Source organism: Schistocerca cancellata, chromosome 5 (genome assembly GCF_023864275.1).
Source record: "Schistocerca cancellata isolate TAMUIC-IGC-003103 chromosome 5, iqSchCanc2.1, whole genome shotgun sequence".
NCBI classification, from domain to species: Eukaryota; Metazoa; Arthropoda; class Insecta; order Orthoptera; family Acrididae; genus Schistocerca; species Schistocerca cancellata.
This window is the reverse complement of record NC_064630.1, coordinates 778,821,956-778,843,252: the sequence shown is the minus strand read 5'-3', so window position 1 is coordinate 778,843,252 and position 21,297 is coordinate 778,821,956. Positions and strand designations below refer to the sequence as shown.

General features: G+C 44.1%; 1 protein-coding gene across 1 annotated transcript in view; it reads right to left on the bottom strand.

Annotated features, from left to right (window-relative positions):
- LOC126187917 (mitogen-activated protein kinase kinase kinase 13) overlaps positions 1–21,297 on the bottom strand; it is a 496,875-nt gene that overhangs the window by 211,645 nt on the left and 263,933 nt on the right. The gene's annotated exons all lie outside the window — the stretch shown is intronic.

Sequence of the window (21,297 nt, the reverse complement as noted above, 5' to 3'; positions counted from 1 at the left end):
ATTATCCAATCCTTGCTCAGTCCAATTTCGCCACTTTCCTGGATGATGATGAAATGATGAGGACAACACAAACACCCAGTCATCTCGAGGCAGGTGAAAATCCCTGACCCCGCCGGGAATCGAACCCGGGTCCCCGTGCTCGGGAATACCGTATGCACAAGTCGCATCGCTCCTGAGCGTTCAGCAGCACGTTGAACTTGGCACGCTCCACGTTAACGTTCAACAGCACGGTCCGTGTGCCGACGGCTTTAGGGGCGTGGCGCGGTGCGGTAAGCCGCGCGCCCGTGGCCACGGCGAGTACAGCAGGTGGGCGCGACGCCGCCGGCCGGGGTCAGCGGCCGCTGCAGTCTCTGCCTGAGCGGCGCCGCCTCCCGTTACGCTGGCCGGCACGGCGCACGCACACACCAGGCTAACCGGGCCACGCCGGCTTCGTCGCCCTTCCTCTCACACTCACTCTTGTTAAGCCGTCGGCACACGGAACGAGCATCCGAACGTTGAGCGTAGAGCGTGCCGAGTTTCTGACGTCACAGCATGGAATAGCACGCTCGGGAGTCTTCCCGAACGTGCAGAGCAATATCTGACACAGGCCCACACAACCGCACGAGTGGTCGACTGTGAAGCGCGGACAAATTGAATAGCTGGGCGGCGGCCATTAGAGTGGTAAACTGACGCGCGGAGTTCGAATGTTTATACATCGCTTTTGATTATAAAATGCCTTCCCTCGAGTTAGGTCACAAACATAATGCCTCATTTAAATACGTTACTACAATATACTTTTTAATTTATGAACAAACAGCAACTAGTCACTGTTTCTGAATTTATCTTACGTACTACATGGAATCTGCCGTTGCTAAAAGTTATGTACTGGACCCCTAGCATTTTTCGTAGTTCATTTACGATAGATGTACGCAAAATGCATCAAAATACTTGAAGATTTGCCCACTATATTAATAGATATTTTCTGACTCTACCTTGCTTTAGATTTTATGACGAGAAGTGAGTTATATATGGCATAGTGCTTTGGCAACTCAACGACCAAATTATCAAGTTTCAACCTAACCTAGACCATGAAAACACTACCGATCAGCCAACCTTCTTCAAAATGATCAGAACATATAAAAAGTTATTCTGTCGGTCGGAAATCTTGCCTCCTGACGGCGTGTAACCATTTTTGTAACAGCTTTGGTTTTGAGAAAGGAAACCTGCAAATAGATGCAAAGACATTGTGCTAATACCGTGTTACAAAAACATTTATCAAGCAAGTGCACTGACATGCATAACAACTTAAAATATCCACATACCTGTGAAATGTAATATTCGTTCCTTTCTCGAATTTATTTGTTCAATTAATCACTGCACAACTCTTCACCATTGTACTTCTTTTGATTGGAACGTACAGACAGTAGAATTACAGATAACAAATACTGTATGTACGCCCCAACAAATATACAACGTTGAATCAGGGTCTTCATAAACAACAATACTATACAACACATCAGACTACAACCACTATAATGGCGTCCAGCCGAAGGTTCAAATTATCCCGCGACTGCAGCGCCATAAGTGAGTCTAGTTATTTTTTACAAGGTCTTTGATCTGACATGTCAGATATTCTGAGCGTTGACCAATGAGATGGCACCACGCCACCTACGTCACACGCACGCCGTCCCCCTTCAGTACAGAGTTGTGAGGCGCCATATTGGCATTCATTTCAAGCCTATACGTATATATGCCGTTTCTGAGCACCAGCAAATTGAGAATCACTGGAAAACCCGTTGTTAACTGTGTGATTCGTTCCAATAAAATAATAAGAAACATCATATTCGTGGGAAAAGAATTATTGTAATTTGCGCATTATGAGAGTAGGCTATTTGAAGGCAGCGACACATTGAAGAACCACCCAAAACGCATTGTTCTTGGTACAATTTTTTATAATTAAATTTCAGTTAGTAACATAACTACAATTAAGGTTTTTAGCGAGACGTAACATACTATGACAAGTTACCAATTCTGTGATGTTGATTTAGCGTAATGAATAGCGTCACTGTCTAGTAATAGCCGGCACGGTAGCTCAGCGTGTTCGGTCAGAGGGTTAGCTGCCCTCTGTAATAAAAAAACTGAGTTAATCGATCAACAACGAACTTAAACGGATGTCTTACGACGTCCGCCCCGAGCAGGTTCAACGAACAAAAGCGAACAAAATGAGATAAAAAAAAAAAAAAAAAAAAAAAAAAAAGTAATGAGACAGTTGGGGCGGTGGTTCGCGTCCTGACACAACCAATTTTTTTTCCTTAACATTCGCTTTTTTATTAGGTTCTGATACTTTATTATTAGCTTAATATAAGTGTAGACTATTATATTTGATGTTATGTAAGTACAAGTTCCCCTTTCTTGAGGGTGACTTTGTTCGATTGGCTTAATCTAAAGGACAGCTTGCCCTACTTGTATAAAAATATTTTGCTCCTTTTCCTTTCACGCTTCGTAATTCATATGTTGCAAAGATTCTGCTACTGGGTAGGAACAGTGATCAAGTAATACTGACCTTGGGGTTTTACTAAAATGTGGGAATGCTGAAATAATCTTTATCTTATGCAGAGAAGTATTCCAAATTTGTACCGCGCTATTTGTAATGGAACTTTTATAAGCCTGTGTCCTTATTGATTGGACATGGTACTTTCCTTTTCGTGGACGATGGAGGAAATGTACCTTTTTTATAGAGCTAACGTAGAAATTTTACGCGGGCCCGTTCAGTAAACAGTGTGATTTACGTACTAGAAACATCCCTCAACTGTCGCTGTATTGCGTTGCGATCGCGTATACCACGTTGGGGCCCACGTACCGTGTGCACAAGTCGCATCGTTCCTGAGCGTTCAGCAGCACGTTGAACTTGGCACGCTCAACGTTAACGTTCGGCAGCACGGTCCGTGTGCCGACACCTTTAGGAACGATGCGACTTGGGTATACGGTACGTGGGCCCAACGTGGTATACGCGATCGCAACGCACTCCAGCGGCTGTTTGAGGGATGTTTCTAGTTCGTAAATCACACTGTTTATTAAACGGGCGCGCGTAAAATTCCCACGTTAGCTCTATTAAAACGCACATTTCCTCCATCGTCCACGAAAAGGAAAGTACCGTGTCCATCAATAAGGACATAGGCTTATAAAAGTTCCATTACAAACAGTACAGTACAAATCTGGAATACTTCTCCGCATAAGATAAACATTATTTCATCATTCCAACATTTTAGTAAAACCCCAAGGTCAGTCTTACTTGATCACTGTTCCTACCCAGTAGCGGAATCTCTGCACCATGTGAATTACGAAGCGTAAAAGAAAAAGGAGCAAAATATCTTTATACTCGTAGAAGTAGCGCAAACTATCCTGTAGATTAAGCCAATCCAACAAAGTCACCCCTCATAAAAAGGTGAACTTACATTTACATAACATCAAATATTGTAGCATATACTTATATTAAACTAATAATAACGTATCAGAACCTAATAAAAACACGAATGTTAGGAAAAAATTTGGAACTGTTAAGACGCGAACCGCGCCCCAACAAAAGCTCATTACTGGACAGAGACGCTACTCAAAAAAAAATGGCTCTGAGCACTATGGGACTCAACTGCTGTGGTCATAAGTCCCCTAGAACTTAGAACTACTTAAACCTAACTAAGGACAGCACACAACACCCAGACATCACGAGACAGAGAAAATCCCTAATCCCGCCGGGAATCTAACCCGGGAACCCGGGCGTGGGAAGCGAGAACGCTACCGCACGACCACCAGATGCGGGCTAGAGACGCTACTCATTACGCTAAACATACAACACAATCCGCTTTCTTAATCATATTCGATTACCCCTTGCTAAAAACGTTAATAGTAGATGATTATGTTACTAACTGAAATTTAATTATAACAAATTGTGCGAAGAACAATGCGGTTTGGCTGGATCTTCAGTGTATCGCTGCCTTCAAATAGCCTACTCTCATAATACGCTCGTTACAATAATTCTTTTGCCACGACTATGATGTTTCTCATTATTTTATTTGAACGAATCATAGAGTTAACAACTAGGTTTCCAGTGATTCTCGCTTCGCTGGTGCTCAGAAACGGCATATACGTGTTAGACTTGAAATGAATGTCAATATGGCGTCTCACAACTATGTACTGAAGGGAGACGGCGTGCGTGTGACGTAGGTGGCGTTGTGCCATCTCATTGGTCAACGCTCAGACGCACGCTCAGAATATCTGACATGCTAGATATTGCTCTGCACGTTCGGAAAGACTCCCGAACGTGCTATTCCACGCTATGACGTCAGAAACTGGGCACGCTCAACCCTCGGATGCACGGTCCGTGTCCTGACGGCTTTAGCGTGTGAGGGGTCACACGCTAGCCAGACAGTGGGTATCAAGCAGCGTTAAAGTCGCGTGGTTCATGATGGTCGGCACTTTGCAGTCCTGTCTTCCTCAGCTGCGTGTAATATCACGGTATATCGATAATTTTTACTTTCGGATCGTCTAACTACTACTGAATGAAACAGTTTTCGTCCCATACGCGTTTCGCTTATATTCTCTGCAAAGCATTTTCAGAGGCCTGGAATACGTATATAGTTTTACTATTTAGTTTACATTTTGGGGCACTGTAGCTATAGCTTATCATCACTTCTGGTGGTTGGTTTTTTTCTGTGACGTAGTATTATTTTAAATTCTACTTACAGATTGCGTGAACGATTTTCTACATGCTATGTTTCTGTTCCGTTTTTGATGCTATTCTTCTACTTAGGGTTTTTGTTTTCCACATTTCACAGCCGTAGAAACTGAACACTTGTTCTGATGCAATGTTTTGGTTTGTGTTGCCGACTGCCGGATGTTATTGCCAAAGATCGAATGTTATTGTCAACTTTCGAGCGTTTTAATTTTATCCATATGTTGCAGCTTCAAACGTGACTGTATTCAATACATTGGAGGTATGAATTAAAAAACGCCTTCAGTCCCAAATTGACGTGTTTTATTAAATACACGATGCACTTCGGATCCTGTGGGTCCATCAACAGGTGTAATTTGTCTTAATACATGTTTTATTTCTTCTCTTGAATGAGGTGAAATGCATATTCCAATCACGAAAAAGCTTAATGTTAAGTTATGAATTTCGTAAGCCGAACGCGGAAAATATGTGCAAAATAGTGGAAAAGATGAACAGTATAAACTTCCCACATAATCAAAAGAAAGCGTTTTTAACGTTTTAGCACCGCCAAACATTCTTTTCTCCGCTGTTTTCGTACATGCCACTTCATTCAAGAGGCACATTTGCACAGACGTGTTTGTAACCACTTCACAGATGTTTTTGAACATGGTGGTGTTAAAGATGAATTTATTCGTAATGCTAAAGATATAAGTATTAAACCATTGACATATGCAGGAAATAACTTTACAATAGGTCTTTAAAATTACTGAAAATGTGTTAGATCTAAATCTGTTACAACAACTGGAGATATCTCCACAAAGTCAAAAAACCAGAATCTGTATTAAATGAACAAACAGATTTCGCAAGCCATAGTTATTTCAGTAACTTTAAACACATGAAATGGAAGTCGTAGTTAAGAAAGGAGTGAGATAAGGTTGTAGTCTGACACCAAATAATTCAATCTCTGCATAGAGAAAACAGAAAAAGAAACCAACGAGAAAGGTGAACGGGGAATTGAAGTTCAGGCTACAAAATTGTAATTCCGTGATGATAGTGTAATTCCGTCAGACAGCAACTGACATCGAATATCTTCAACGGAATAGTCTTCAGAAAAGGTCATAAAATGTACATACAAAAGTAAGACACATGTAGTGGAAAGTAGTCGAATTGAATCAGGCGATGTATTGAGGGAATAATTTTAGGAAATAAGACATCACAAGTAGCAGATGATGTTTGCAATTTGGGCAGCAAAAAGGTGACTACTGCAGAAGGAGAGTGGATATAAAATGCAAAACAGCAACAGAAAGAAAAACGTTCTTAAAAAAAAACCAGTTTAATATCAAATATAAATTTAAATGTCAGAGAGTCGCCTCTGAAGGCACTCCTTACATGGAATAAACAGTGCAGTCAACAGGAGATCAGAAGCTTTCGAAAGGTTACGATGTGCCAGGGTGGAGAACTGTGTGTAGCCCTTGGATCCAATTGAAAATGTATGAGAGTTGCTCATGCACTCAACCCCTTCCCCTCCTCCCCCCTTAACTACATCTTAACTTATGCACATTGGAGAAATGAATTCTACAAGAATTAATAAAAAGACCCTGCAGATCAGTAGTAAATAGGGTTGCACCCACGCTATAATTTAGGCTAATCAATCGCTACTCTCAATAGTTATCAAAATGGGCACGAATTCAAATTTATCATCTGGCTGTTAAATGATAAACAAATTAGGTATCATACAGAGATTTATTTTATCTAATAAACATATAAATATGCGATTCACTTATGAATATTTTGATAGAACTAGGGTACAAAAAATGGCGTTGAGAATAAGTAGTTGGCAGGTTTTTTAAAGGGGCACCTACTTTGAAATACTGAATACGGTGATCTATTAAAACTGGATCAATCAACAAAGATAATGGTAAACCCCGACTGTGCGACAGAATGCCCATCGGAAATGAAAGCTCTGTAAAAAACCCACTTCCAAAATCGTGAGTACTGTAGCGCCAAAACGAGAGCATACTCTTCTGAGGTTGTCAGAGAAGAATTATAGGTCCCTATTACGCCAGTGCTGCGAATACCGTACCAGCAAGATCTCAGGCAGTGTGTAGACAGCAAAGAGCATTCGGATGGTGCAGCCGCTGACGTCTGTACTGCTAGGCTCTCTGATGAACGATGACCGCGGATAAAACCCGATGAGATGAATGCCGGAAAGAACCTTCTACCTGGATCACTTTTAAGTCTGCGCAAGAGTATCTCCAGGACGAGTCACTACCGGTGCACCTAATCTCCCTGGCGGTCCAGTGGAGACTCACGTACACATATTCGGAGACGAAACAAGCACCAACTGGAGTGAAGCTTCTGTGATTTATTCACAATGCTGTGCTCCCTGGGGGTCCAGCGCAGATACTGTTCTTCGCGCGCCCAGCACACCGACACCGAAAACTAGTGCTTCGCCACACCACCACGCTCGAATGTTTCAAACCGTAGGAGGCCCCGGATAAATGCGTAAACAATCTGTATTCAGTGAACTCCGCAAAATCGAGCCAAATTGGCTAGCAGCTTTTTGTACCCACTGTGGTCGTTGCCGCCAATTTTCTGTAGGACACGCTGAAATCACATCGCACCCAATCAGCTCCCTGCATTTCGCGGATCGCGCGAGAAGAGCCGTGAAAACTGCCGCACGAAACGAACAGGCCGGCCGCGGTGGCCGTGCGGTTCTAGGCGCTGCAGTCCGGAACCGCGGGACTGCTACGGAGGAGGAGATTAGTGTTTAACGTCCCGTCGACAACGAGGTCATTAGAGACGGAGCGCAAGCTCGGGTGAGGGATGGATGGGGAAGGAAAAGCGGCCGTGCGCTTTCAAAGGAACCATCCCGGCATTTGCCTGAAGCGATTTAGGGAAATCACGGAAAACCTAAATCAGGATGGCCGGAGACGGGATTGAACCGTCGTCCTCCCGAATGCCAATCCAGTGTGCTAACCACTGCGCCACCTCGCTCGGTGGACTGCTACGGTCGCAGGTTCGAATCCTGCCTCGGGCATGGATGTTTTTTTTTTGTTTTGGTTTTAGGGCGCAAAACTGCTATGGTCATTAGCGCCCGGTCTGTGGCTTAGGAAGCAGTAAAAAACCGAAAACGGAAACCAGCAGCAATGGGAACGAAAGTCATAAAATTGGAGAAACTAAAAGCAGAAGGAAGGCTTAAAAATCCACTACAGAAAGGGGGTTAAAGGGCATGGATGTGTGTGATGTCCTTAGGTTAGTTAGGTTTAAGTAGTTCTAAGTTCTAGGGGACTGATGACCTAAGATGTTAAGTCCCATAGTGCTCAGAGCCATTTGAACCATTTGAACGAAACGAACAAAACATCGCCAGGAGACTAGGCACCGGTGTGTCGGGCATCCCGTGGCTTCAGACCTCACCTTCCGAGATCCACGGAAAACAATACTGACCAATACTGACACCTGGCGTCGGTGAAGCGAAGCCCAGTCGGCAGACAGAGCCGTAGCAGGTCGGCCGCCGTAGGGAGCCGCCACCCGCCATTGTCCAGTCGCCCCCTCGTATTCGCACAAAAGGCGGCCCGGCCTGGCCTTACATTTTTCTGCCACATTCAACGCAGGTGGCCCCCGTCCAGCCCCAGCTCACCCACACAAACAACGTCCCAACACCAGTTGAAATATCACTAATCAAATTTACCATTTGAAATATCACTAATGAAAGAGTCATCATTACCGGTTTCACTTACAGGAATAATCTTTCTCGGCCCGCCCCCTCCCCCGAAATAATGTCAAAATGCTGTCAAGTAAAAAAAATGAGAAAAATGAGAGGAGACAGACCGCAAGAGGCTTGTAACCTCTCAAAAATGTGATGCTAAAAAAGAATGATGAAGAGCTGTGGAGAAAACCGCGTTATGGTACAACTTGACTGATGAATAGATTGGTTGGGACGAGACGCTATCAGGCATCAAGCAATTATAAATTTACTAAAGGACGGAAGTGGAGAGAACTAAAAATTTTATGACACCGAGGCAGGTACAAGGGGATGTAAGTAGCAGTAGCTATTCAGGGATGAAGAAGATAGACCAGTGTGAATAGCTGCATCAGACTAGTCTTCGGGCTGAAGACGACGACATTATACAACAGCCTAACGAGTTTGAATAACACTGTGTGAGTGATTCATAGAAAACTTTTGACTCAGCCCAGACTAAAGTGTCAGAGCTTAACATTGATCCCAAACGGTGCCAATAAATGCGCTTTGACCTGTGACGAAGTGATGCGGCGTGTGGCGTGATACGTGCACAAGGGAAGATTGAACAGACCATTGATGTATCTGTTACGCGTCTGTTACGCTCCCATAGCCCAATCAATAAGAACGGGACCCTTATACAGGGTCACTCTGCTGCTGTTGTCTGTCTGTGTGTGTGTCTGCCTGCTTGCCTGTCCGACAGTGAAGACCCTTATTTCTCAGGGACTGGTAGAGTAGCCATGTTGAAATAAATTTCTGTCGGGCACTTAAGCCTACGGTCCCTTGGCGGTGTAAAAAAAGTCTATGCATTCGAAAGATACGGCCAATTATGTCACGTACTTCGCTGCTCGGAAACTCACTCATAAAAAGCTGTATGTGAACTATCTACATGTATGTGAGGCCTGGTGGCTTAGCGGTAAAGCGCAAGCCTGGAAACAGAGAAGTCGCGAGAATGAATCTCAGTGGCACCATAGTCTTTTCTGTCTTCGTTTTAATCCAGCCTTCACCTCTCAAGTCGCCAGAGAAGACCCGTCGTTCGGGTTCCACGTTAAACTGCAGCTCCCCAGTCCCCGGTTCGATAATTGGGATAGATTTAGGGGCACGCGCAAGTCGCCGAAGTGGTAGCCAGTAGAAAGACTTTCACCAAGCCATTAAGCCACACGAAATAATAATAATAATAATAATAATAAGCTCCCCGTGGAGGCCCGGGAAAAGAATAGGCCTCCGGTATGTTCTGCCAGTCGTAAAAGGCGACGAAAAGAACAAACCACTAATAGGGCTAACGCCCCTTTTAGTGTGATTACTTGGTTCAGGACAGAACTAATGAAGCCTCGGACAAGCGCCGTCATGGTCGGGGACGACGCTTGAACCCTATGCCCGCCCACAATGGTAACGACACTGCTAGCCAACTGGAAAATAATTTAAATCCAAATAGAGGTGTTTTGCAGGATATGCTTCCTGCAACCACCCTAGAAGTAAAACAAAGACAGAGGATGAGATGGTCAGATGAAGTTAATCGACACCTCATGTTCTGTTATTACCAAGCAACAAACCTAGGAACCAACACAACTGGATACAGATCACAAGTACACACAACATTTATTATCAGATACCCAGAATTAAAATTTTTAACAGAACAACGACTAGCTGATCAGATCCGTGTAATAATCAAAAACAGAATACCCAGTCAGAATTAGAAAACATCAAACAACAAGTACAGCAAATACTGGAACAAAATAATGTGCAATCAGAAGAAGAAAATATAGTAATGGACTCTAACATCCCAGAGCAAACAAACAAAGAACAACACGCATCAATTAAACAATCAGAGGAAAACGAAATCTTAAGACAGCCACCAGAACAAGCACAAATAGAACATGAAGTGACACACATGTTAGATATAGAAGAACAATTTCAGTTGACATATATAGAATACAAAGACACAAATACAGACATCAGACCATTCTTGCATAGACCACCAAATAACCCACAAGTCGAAACAACAATAAAAACTATCAACACAATCATACACAACAGAATAAATGAAAACACCACAATGGAAGAGTTACAACTACTGGTTTATGTAGGAGCACTCACTACACTAAATATACACACTATGCAGAGATCAGAACCAATCAAGACACAGAAGAAACCCACAAAACCAGCATGGGTACACAGGCTATAGATCAGAATAGAAAAACTGAGAAAAGACATCGGACAGCTAACACAATTTATAAGAAATGAAATATCAAACAAAAAACGAAAAAGTTTCGGTAAAATCTCACAACAAGAAGCGATAGAGCAATTAGATGAATAAAGCAGAAATTACAAGCATTGGCCAAACGAATTAGAAGATGCAAAAAAAGTGAAAATGGAAGGAAACAAAACAAAACATTCAACACAAACCAAAAGAAATTTTACCTGACAATAGATAACACACACATCAAAATAGACAATCCACCACACATAACAGACATGGAACACTTCTGGAGCAACATACGGTCAAACCCGGTACAACATAACAGACACGCATGGTGCATACAAGCAGAAACAGACTCATACAAGATGATACCACAAATGACTGAAGTGATAATTTTGCAACATGAAATCACCCCAGCAATTAATTCTACGCACAATTGGAAACATTGCAGACTCATACACATTCCCTGATTGACTTACACATGGAATAACTTATCTGAAACCTAAAGATCAAGCAGACACAGCAAACCCAGAAAAATATCGCCCCATAACATGCCTACCAACAATATACAAAATATTAACTTCAGTCATTACACAGAAATTAATGACACATACAACACAGAACAAAATTATAAATGAAGAACAAAAAGGCTGCTGCAAAGGAGCACGAGGATGTAAAGAGCAACTGATAATAGATACAGAGGTGACATACCAAGCTAAAACTAAACAAAGATCGCTGCACTATGCATACCTTGATTACCAAAAAGCTTTTGATAGTGTACCCCATTCATGGTTACTACAGATATTGGAAATATACAAAGTAGATCCTAAATTAATACAGTTCCTGAACATAGTAATGAAAAATTGGAAACCCACACTTAGTATCCAAACAAATTCAAATAATACCACATCACAGCCAATACAGATTAAGCGTGGAATATACCAAGGAGACTCATTCAGTCCTTTCTGGTTCTCTCTTGCTCTGAACCCTCTATCCAACATGCTAAATAATACAAATTATGGATATAATATTACTGGAACATACCCACACAAAATCACGCATTTGCTATACATGGATGATCTAAAAGTACTGGCAGCAACAAATCAACAACTCAACCAATTACTAAAGATAACAGAAATATTCAGCATTGATATAAATATGGCTTTTGGAACAGACAAATGTAAGAAGAATAGCATAGTCAAGGGAACACTAAACAAGAGGATTACATATTGGATAACCACAGCGACTGCATAGAAGCGATGGAAAAAACAGATGCCTATAAATATCTAGGATACAGCCAAAAAATAGGAATAGATAATACAAATATTAAAGAATAACTGAAAGAAAAATATAGACGAAAACTAACAAAAATACTGAAAACAGAATTGACAGCAAGAAACAAGACAAAAGCTATAAATACTTATGCTATACCAATATTGACCTACTCATTTGGAGTAGTGAAATGGAGTAACACAGACCTAGAAGCACTCAATACACTTACACGATCATAATGCCACAAATATAGAATACATCACATACATTCAGCAACAGAAAGATTCACATTAAGCAGAAAGGTAGGAGGAAGAGGATTTATCGACATAAAAAAACCTTATGGACAGGTAGACAATTTAAGAAAATTGTTTATAGAACGAGCAGAAACTAGCAAAATACACAAAGCAATCACTCATATAAATACATCGGCTACACCACTGCAATTTCATAACCACTTCTACAATCCTTTAGATCACATAACATCAACAGATACGAAGAAAGTAAATTGGAAAAAGAAAACACTACATGGCAAGCACCCGATCATCCAACATAGCCACACATAGATCAAGACGCATCCAACACATGGCTAAGAAAAGGCAATATATACAGTGAGACGGAAGGATTCATGATTGCAATACAGGATCAAACAATAAACACCAGATATTACAGCAAGCATATTATTAAAGATCCCAATACCTCAACAGATAAATGCAGACTTTGCAAATAACAAGTAGAAACAGTAGACCACATCACAAGCGAATGTACAATACTAGCAAATACAGAATACCCCAGAGGACATGACAATGTAGCAAAAATAATACATCAACAACTTGCCATACAACATAAACTAATAAAACAACACGTTCCCACATACAAGTATGCACCACAAAATGTACTGGAGAATGATGAATACAAATTATACTGGAACAGAACCATTATAACAGATAAAACAACGCCACATAACAAACCTGACATCATACTCACCAATAGAAAAAAGAAATTAACACAACTAATCGAAATATCCATACCCAAAACAACAAATATACAAAAGAAAACAGGATAAAAAATTGAAAAATACATCCAACTGGCTGAGGAAGTCAAGGACATGTGGCATCAGGATAAAGTTGACATTATACCGATTATACTATCAACTACAGGAGTCATACCACACAATATCTACCAGCACATCAACGCAATACGGCTACATCCAAACGTATATATACAACTACAGAAATCCGTAATTATTGATACGTGTTCAATAACCCGAAAGTTCCTAAATACAATGTAACATATACCGTACAGTTAAAAGGAAGTCACGCTTGATCAAGGACCGCGTCACTTTCCATTTTTAACCAGACCTAAGGTCTGTAAGGTCTGAGAAAAACAGAAAGAATAATAATCTGCACACCTAATTAAGTTTGCACGGAACCTTCAGAACGCGAGTCACACTCGCAGTTGCCCTTTTTTCCTTTCTTTTATTTTTGGTTTAACCTAGGTTGTGGTAACAGACATAGGTAGAGTAGCCCGATGTCTAGATTATGTTTAAAGGTGACAATTTTGAGAACTGGTAGAGCCAAAGAATGTGATAGTTATAATTTTGACGATTCGTTTATTTCCACCATTTTGATGATGTCATTGCTCAAAGAGGATGGGTGGAATCATACGTTCAGTGTTCTGTTTCTTTGGGAACTTCAACACACACTGAAGCGCGAAAGAAACTGGTATACACATGAGTACTCAAATACAGAGATATGTAAAGAGGCACAATACGGCACTGCGCACTGCAATGTCTATATAATACAGCAAGTATCTGGCGCAGTTGTTAGATCGGTTACTGCTGCCAGAATGACGGGTTATCAAGATTTAAGTGAGTTTGAACATCATGTTACAGTCGGCGCACGAGCGATGTGACACAGCATCTCCGAGATGGCGATGAAGTCGGGATTTTCCCATACGACCATTTCAGGTATGTACTGTGAATATCACGAATACAGTAAAATATCAAATCTTCGATATCGCCGCAGCCGGAGAAAGATCCTGCTAGAACGGGACCAACGACGACTTAAGAGAATCGTTCTACGTGAAAGAAGTGCGACCATTCCTAAAATGTGCTGAGCTATCAACAAGTGTCAGCGTACGAACCACTCAACGATACATACGGCTTTAGGAACCGAAGATCTACTAGTGTACTCTTGATGACTCCACGACACAAAGCTTTACGCCTCGCCTGGGCCCCTCAACACCGACATTGGACTGTTGATCACTGGAAACGTGTTGCCTGATCGGACGAGTCTCGTTTCAAATTGTATCGAGCGGATGGACGATGTACGGGTATGGGGACAATCTCAAGAATCCATGGACCCAGCATGTCAGCAGGGGACTGTTCAAACTCGTGGAGGCTCTATAATGGTGTGAGGCGTGTGCAGCTGGAATGATATGGGACCCCTGATACGTCTAGATGCAACTCTGTCAGGTGACACGTACATAAGCATCCTGTCTGGTCACCTGAATCCATTGATGTCGATTGTGCATTCCGACTTTGGCAGTTCTAACAGGACAATGAGACATCCCACACGTCCAGAATTCCTACAGAGTGGCTCGAGGAACACTGTTCTGACTTTGAACACTTCTGCTGGCCACCACACTCCCCCAGACATGAACCATGTCGTGTTGCGGCACTTCTGCGTGCTCGCGGGGACCCTACACGTATTAGGCGGGTGTACCAGTATCCTTGGCTCTTCAGTATAGAGTACGTCACAGGTGAAGTACGATAGAGATATCGGTTGGTTTTTTAATCAATTTTCGGGGCTGTGAAGAAAGTTTGTATGAGGATCTGCTGTTAAAAAAGACTATCAGAACGACGAACTTGTACAGAATCGGCGTTGGTGCAGTGTGGCTGGTTGGAAGTGGTGTGGAAAAGAGTCATGTGTTACTTCTTTAGGTGAAGATACACTACTGGCCATTAAAATTGCTACTCCGCGAAGATGACGCGCTACAGACGCGAAATTTAACCGACAGGAAGAAGATACTGTGATATGCAAATGATTATCATTTCAGAGCACTCACACAAGGTTGGCGCCGATGGCGACACCTACAACGTGCTCACATGAGGAAAGTTTCCAACCGATTTATCATACACAAACAGCAATTGACCGGCGTTGCCTGGTGAAACGTTGTTGTGATGCCTCGTGTAAGGAGGAGAAAAGGGTACCATCACGTTTCCGACTTTGATAAAGGTCGGATTGTAGCCTATCACGATTGCGGTTTATCGTATCGCGACATTGCTGCTCGCGTTCGTCGAGATCCAATGAGTTTTAGCAGACTACGGAATCGGTGGATTTCAGGAGGGTAATACGGAACGCCGTGCTGGATCCTAACAGCCTCGTATCACAAGCAGTCGAGATGATAGGCATCTTATCCGCATGGCTGTAACGGACCGTGCAGCCACATGTCGATCCCTGAGTCAACAGATGGGGACGTTTGCAAGAAAACAACCACCTGCTCGAACAGTTGGACGACGTTTGCAGCAGCACGGACTATCACATCGGAGACCATGGCTGCGGTTACCCTTGACGCTGCATCACAGACAGGAGCGCGTGCGATGGTGTACTCGACGACGAACCTGGGTGCACGAATGGCAAAACGTCATTTTTTCGGATGAATCCAGGTTGTGTTTACAGCACCATGGTGGTCGCATCCGTGTTTGCGACATCGCGGTAAACGCACATTGGGAGCGTGTATTCGTCATCGCCATACTGGCCTATCACCCGGCGTGATGGTATGGGGTGCCACTGGTTACACGTCTCGGTCACCTCTTGTCCGCATTGACGGCACTTTGAACAGTGGACGTTACATTTCGGATGTGTTACGACCCGTGGCTCTACCCTTCATTCGATCCCTGCGAAACCCTACATTTCAGCAGGATAATGCACGACCGCATGTTGCAGGTCGCGTACGGGCCTTTCTGGATACAGAAAATGTTCGACTGCTGCCCTGGCCAGCACATTCTCCAGATCTCTCACCAATTGAAAACGTCTGGTCAATGGTGGCCGAGCAACTGGCTCGCCACAGTACGCCCGTCACTATTCTTGGTGAACTGTGGTATCGTGTTGAAGCTGCATGGGCAGCTGTATCTGTACACGCGATCCAAGCTCTGTTTGATTCAATGCCCAGGCGTATGAAGGCCGTTATTACGGCCAGAGGTAGTTGTTCTGGGTACTGATTTCTCAGGATCTATGCACTCAAAATTGCGTGAAAATGTAATCACATGTCAGTTGTAGTGTAATATATTTGTCCAATGAATACCCGTTTATGAATTGCATTTCTTCTTGGTGTAGCAATTTTAATGACCAGTAGTGTATGTTTCACGCCGCAGAATTACTGTATGGGTGGTATTGTATAAGAAGTTGCACGTTACTTCATTTTTGAAGTTGAACCATGACGTCGCAAAAGCAGTGCGGCGGCGGCGGCTCGCCTGCAGTGGGCCAGAGAGGATGGGGCCGGTTTAGCAGAGAGCCGCTGGCTGCGCAGGGTGTCGAGAAAGTGGCCGCCGCGAAAGTGGAACAGCTGCGGTCCGGTCCGGTCCGCGCCGCGCAGCCCGGGACAAAAGCCGGCCGGCCGCTGCTTCTTGTTTTTGCAGTCTGGCCAACTCTCCGGGCAGCAAAGCTCGTCAATATTCAGAGATCCTTCCGCCCACTGAATCGTTTGCGCGTTACTTCTAATGATTGACGTCGGCCGTTGCGTGTGACCGATGTTGTGCTTATTACAGTGTTGCGCTGCTCACGTGCGCAGTTCCACGGCCGTGCTGCGCGGCACGTATCCTCTGCTGCTTCTCTGCTTCCTCCACATCTGACGTTACTTTCGTCCGCTCCAGTTCACTTAGGCAGCAGTCATTCGACTGGTGCACGTACTGACGTCTCAGAACTAGCAAATGCGCCACTGACTAGAGTAACATATCAAGTATCTGATGACATAATCGTTGGCAGCTACTCACTTTTCACAAATTCTTCTCTTGACTCACCCGCGTCTGCAAAAAAAATCGATGTGCGATTTGTGGGTTCGCGTCGAGGCACACTCTTTGCAAGTTAACCCAAATTAGTTTCTGCGTCAGCTTACAGTCATCAGTGTTCAAAAAACCACATCAGAAGTATTTTGTTATACAGCGGAATTAGCCGGCCAGAGTGGCCGAGCGGTTCTAGGCGCTACAGTCTGGAACCGCGCGACAGCTACGGTCGCAGGTTCGAATCCTGCCTTGGGCATGGATGTGTGTGATGTCCTTAGGTTAGTTAGGTTTAAATAGTTCTATGTTCTAGGGGACTGATGACGTCAGATGTTAAGTCCCATAGTGCTCAGAGCCATTTGAACCATTATACAGCTGAATTTATTTTTTAAAAAAACGTGTTTGTCGGGGATATCGAATTAGGCTGTTCCTGACATACTACAAACGTAAGTGGAGTTCCAAGGAACTGTGGAAACGTTCTATCCGTTCTCGTGATCGAGGAAAAAGAAAAGTGATGTGATTTCGCTACGTGACTGCCACACGGACGACGAATGGAACCTTTATCAGCGGGCCGGGATCAACTTCTTACACTCCTGCAGTAGCGCACCTTGTTAGATAAGGGTCTCCAGAGTCGCTTTGGCCCGTCATACAAAACTATAAACCCCCATCTTTAACAGTACTGACATAAATCCCGTAGATACCTGGCATTCACTAGAAGCAGTGCACCAATGACAATCTCTACTTAATTTCCGAACCAGTTCTTTGCAACATGCACAGAATCTCTGAAGATTAAAAACTTCGGCTTACACGGAAACAATGAGTTACATCAGACTTAAAAAACCTTCGAAGTCCTTTGTTTTGACCTACATCCTCTGCAGGTTGCACTTCAGACCACACACTGATTTGGTTTGATTTGATTTGGGGGAGGAGACCAAAGTGCGAGGTCATCGGTCTCATCGGATTAGGGAAGCATGGGGAAGGAAATCGGCCGTGCCCTTTCAGAGGAACCATCCCGGCATTTGCCTGAAGCGATTTAGGGAAATCACGGAAAACCTAATTCAGGATGGCCGGACGGGGTATTGAACCGTCGTCCTACCGAATGCAAAACCAGTGTGCTAACCACTGCGCCACCTCGCTCTGTGCCACACCCTGACATAAGGTAACTGCCGAAATACAAATAATACGCAAGCTTTGACTAAATCGCAATCACGTCTCTCTAAAGGGTCCATTCTACCTAGCAGAAAAAAACATAACTATCACTGCAGTCTTCTTCTATACACTTTTAATCTGCTAATCACTTTTATTATGTGCTTAATAAACCGCAGTTGCTGAAAGAGTTATCACCTAAGCTCTACATTCGACAGTCCGTCACTCTAAAAGGGGGTTTCTGACTTCCCAGCGGGAAGCAGAAACTGACCGACTTCGTTCCAGAGAGTTAATGCCTGGAGTAACTCTCTAACCCTGTACACCAGAGCACCTTCTGAAAGTTATTAAACATTTGGAACTCATTTACGGAATCAATGACTCATCTCAGAAACAAACATCTTAATTTTATTAACATCGTTAGTGGTGTGCTTCTGCCTCTGACTACATCAGAACCTTCCGATTTTTAAACCACTATCTGCTGAACATAACTTGGTAATAACCAATGGCATTAAAATAGTTCTCACTGTTGACGCGTAGGTCCTTTGGCTCCTTTGATGCTGTGCCCCTCTTCCTAATCTCACCTAATGGCACGAATATAAGTCTAGATCCGCATGTGCCCCCTCTCATGTTAACTGCACACCTCTACTTTGTCTTTCTTCCTGTTTCTATTCTTGCTATGCCGTCAAAAGTTGCAGTGGTGTTTGGGGACGCCATCTGAGGCCCTTGACTCCTCATCTGGGAGCACTTATGAGCTGGCACCTTTCTATAGCTTCCATCCGCGCCCTTCTCCTCCCTCACCGTCGGAAATAGGTCGGCAGCGTTCCCCACTGCCACGTAACTGCAGTCCCAAAAACGAGAAATCATGCCACACATTGTGCACACGAAATCACTTCTCTACATCCACATTCCGCAGGACCCCGACGAGGCGGCGCAGTGGTTATCACACTGGACTCGCATTCGAGTGGACGACGGTTCAAACCAGCATCCAGCCATCCTGATTTCAGTTTTTCGTGATTTCCCTAAAATCGCTTGAGACAAACGCCGGGACGGGTCCTTCGAAAGGGGGATTTTCTCTGCCCGGGGACTGGGCGTCTGTGTTGTCCATATCATATCATATCATATCATATCATCATCATCATCATCATCATCATCATCCTCATCCTTGGGAAGGGCACGGCCGACTTCCTTCCCCGTTCTTCCCTAATCCGACGGCAACGATAGCCTCGCTGTTTGGTGCCATCCCCCCGAATCAACCAACCAATATTTCACAGGCCACCTTACGGTGTGTGGCGGTGGGTATTTTGTTCCCCACTGTCACTTCTCCCCTTCCTGGTCCAGTGCGAATGGTTCGCGGGAAGAATGACTATTGTTAAGCTTCCTCACGAGTATGAATATATCTGCATTGACCGTCATAGTAATTTTTTCGAGATTTACGTAGGGTGAAGTGATATGTTGGCTGATCCTTTTAGAAACGTATGATGTCGGAACTTTAACTATAAATTACAGCGAGATGCAGAACGCCTCTCTTCTAGCGACTGCCACTGGTGTTGGTTAACATCTCCGTGATGTCTTTGCGTTTACTAAACTTAATCTGTAACAAAACATGCTGCGCTTCTTCCGCCTTCTCTGTTTACCCCATCAGTCGTATACGTTAGGGATCCCAGACTGAATGGCAATATTGAAGTATTGGACGCATGAATATTTTGTAAGCTACCTCCTTTGTGGCCAGACAATACTTTTTGAGGATTCTTCCAATGAATCTCAGTCTGGCATCTGCCTTACCAGCTTCTACGTATTCGTTCTAATTTATATCGCTCCGTACGCGTACTCCTTGATATTTTACGCATGTGACTGCCTCCAGTAATTGTTCTGCAATTGCATAAATATACAACAATGGGTCTTTCTGCCTGTTTACGCGCAATGCCCCCGGTAGCTGAGTTGTCAGCGAGACAGAATGTCAATCCTAAGGGCCCGGGTTCGATTCCCGGCTGGGTCGGAGATTTTCTCCACTCAGGGACTGGGTGTTGTGTTGCCCCAATCGTCATCATTTTCATCCCCATCGACGCGCAAGTCGCCGAAGTAGCGTCAAATCGAAAGACTTGCACCCGGCGAACGGCGTACCCGACGGGAGGCCCTAGTCACACGACATTTACATTTTTTTTTTACCTTATATCTGTTTACGTTGAGCATGAATTGCCAGTCCCTGCACCTGGAACTATCATCCGGTTCGGATAAGGCGCCGCTACTGAAAGTGGGTCTCGCGACACCCGGACACGAGGCGTTGCAGTCTGCGTGTCGGACGAGACGGCCTCGGATAGTGGAACCGGCGGCGGGTAGGAGGGTAGGCAGGTTGTAGCGGCGAAAGCCGTCAGCTGTTTCCCTGAAAGCGAGGCGCGTCCCTCTAGAGCCGTTATCAGGGACGCGGCGAGTCAACAAGTGGCGCAAGCTCCTTATCGCGGCAGGTTGCAGCTCAACTCAACTCAGTCGCAGTGCCGGAAGCTGCCGCCAGTGGCAGGTTAGTCAAGTGGAAGAAAACAACCGAGCGCCGGCGAGCCGGCTTCCGCTCGTTCCGTCGCGTAAACAACGGCTGGCTGGGGAAGCCAGGAAAGTGGGCGTACCAGCAGAACTTCCGTATCTGGCTACTTCAACTTATTGCAAAAGAGTCGACTCGCATTCGGAAGGATGACAGTTCAAATCCGCGTCGGCCATTCTGATTTACGTTTCCCGTGATTTCCTTAAATCGCTTCGGGCAAATGCCGAGATGGTTCCTTTGAAAGGGCGAGGATGATTTACTTCCCCATCCTTCTCTAATGACCTCGTTATCGAAGGGACGTTACAGTAATCTCCTCCTCCTCCAAGTGAATCATTCCAGCAACAAGAGCGCAAACGGTATTCGGTACCTGGCTTATTGGGCCGTAAATGTCGTCCAAAGGTAAATTAGTGAACTCACCTGAACGAAATGGGTTCACAAGCAATGACTACTCTTTTTTTTTCTTTCCAAAGATGAGATCTGTCGCGAAAAGGAAACCACAGTGAAAATCTAAAATGTTTTATTTGCAACATTTAGCTTCAACATCCACCGACTTCCCCACATAGTCGCCGCTCCGACTTTGTCGTAGATTGGTACCAAGTTTCTAATACCCCCGTCATAGAAGGCAACCGCCTGTGCTTTCCGCCAATCCTCTACGCTTGTCTGCAACCCATTATCTCCGCCAAACTGCTGTCTTCGTGGATAGCGGTTCACGTGCGCAAAG